This window comes from Pteropus vampyrus, unplaced genomic scaffold (assembly GCF_000151845.1).
Source record: "Pteropus vampyrus isolate Shadow unplaced genomic scaffold, Pvam_2.0 Scaffold17, whole genome shotgun sequence".
In the NCBI taxonomy this organism is placed as follows: Eukaryota; Metazoa; Chordata; class Mammalia; order Chiroptera; family Pteropodidae; genus Pteropus; species Pteropus vampyrus.
Window position 1 is genome coordinate 5,820,080 of NW_011888798.1, and position 2,003 is coordinate 5,822,082.

The following is a 2,003-nucleotide window of genomic DNA, read 5'->3' on the forward strand; positions in this document are numbered from 1 at the left end:
AAGACAAAATTTTGTTTTTACTATTATAAGAAAAGTTTCAAAATAATATATTTGGTTTGTGATTTTTAAAACATCTGTTAAATAAGTTCCAGCTTCTTAAGGCATTATGTGCAATATGAGATATTAAATGAGCAGAACAGTATCATAAATATGAACCACTGATGTAAATGTTCAGTCTGTGTTGCTAAGAATGAATAATACACAATTTTAAATTTGCAATTTAAATTTAAACACATTAAATCATTAAAATGACATTAACTTTAATGATGAAATTCCATTGACCATCCAGCAGCAAAAGTTCAAAAGTGGAGGGCTAATCTAACCACATACATTTCTTTTAAGGAGTACAGGCATACATCGGATACAATGTGGGTTTGGTTCCATACCACCACGGTAAAGCAAATTATTATTTTTTTTGCTGATGAGGGTCTTGCCTCTAATTTGTAAAAAAATGCAGCATCTGTGAAGCGCAATAAAGTAAGGCTCAATAAAACAAGGTATGCCTGCATATTAGTGAATTTTAAGAAAGTTTAAGACTGTATGCAGGGTGTCTCTTTAAAACAATTTATTTGTAACTGATCTTTACAATTTTTTGTTTAACTGTTGGTACTTTATGCAGATCTACTTAAAAAGGTTGTACTGATTTCTTGGGAGGAGGAAGAAAAGCGATGAGGTTTAAATGTTGGAAAATAGCTTGAAAATGAATAAAATTAAGTAGAATTGTATGGTCATTGAGGTATTTGTTCATTTCTTTGAGATTAAAAAATTAAATAGTCTCACAGTTCCTTTATTTTATCACATCTCTCTCTTTTAAAAGACTCAAGGAATATTTCTCTTTGCATAAAGTTACAAACTCAGGTGCCCACAAGAATCAGGCAGGTAAAACACTTGAGTGAAAAGGGCCACGACAGTCAAATAAAGTGGCAAAAGAGAGTAAAAGAATTGTGTGCTTTCAGGAGACTGCTGAAAAGGAGACTGCTGCTTCCCATGATGATATTGAGTAATGAGGGTTAGATTTTCAATAGTCTGGAGAATTAAAAATTGAATATTTAAGTTGTATTTCATGGTTTTTAAATGTTGGCTCAATTAAATTAAAAAAAAAAAAAGTATGCTGGCCTAACAAAAAATTTCTACCTTTATTTTTTGGTCTTTGAGTTAGTTTCAACTCCTTCAGGAGATAAAAGTGAAAATTTTATGGCATCGTGCATTATCTATATCCTAATAAAATTTCTTTTAGTTCAACATCCACTAATGTATTCACACTCATGTCAAGTTGGTCCTGAATCTGAATATATTTTAACAACAATAAGCACTTACTGTGTGTATAATGTGGTTCTTAGTGTTGTACACAAGAACAAAGAAAGAAAACTTTAGTGTCTGGTATTCAGGTTGGGAAGCTTAAAGCATGGATGTGAGCCATGAATCAATTTATACATTTTATGATTATAAATTATATACTAAATATACTAGTACACACAATGACTTTGTGTTGTCTTTTTTCCTTATCTCTTTAAATTTAAAGGGTTATCTATTCTTTACTAATATAATATTATTTTAATAAAAACAAAATATTTTGTAACCATGCAATAGTATCTACTAAATACCTGCTTTATGTGCTGGCAGCAGTGTATCTTTAATAAAATTTTTAACTTTTGTAATTCACAGAATAGTATAGAAGAAAAGCACAGGTAAGACAGAAATGCCATCACAGAAGAAGAGTCAGAGAGATTTGATTTGACAAGGACTGAATCCTCTGTTGATGGTTCTGAACATAAAGAAAGGGGACCACAAGTGAAGGACCGTGATGACCTCTAAAAGCTGGGAATGGCCTTCAGTTGACAGCTAGCAGGAAAACAAGAACCTTGGTCCCACAACTGCAAGGAATCTAAGTGAGCAAGGAACAAATCTTCTCCTTTAGCCTAGGGAAAGAAATGTAGTTCAGCTGACATTGATTTTAGCCTGGCAAAACCCATGCGAAATGTGACCTACATAACTGTAAGATA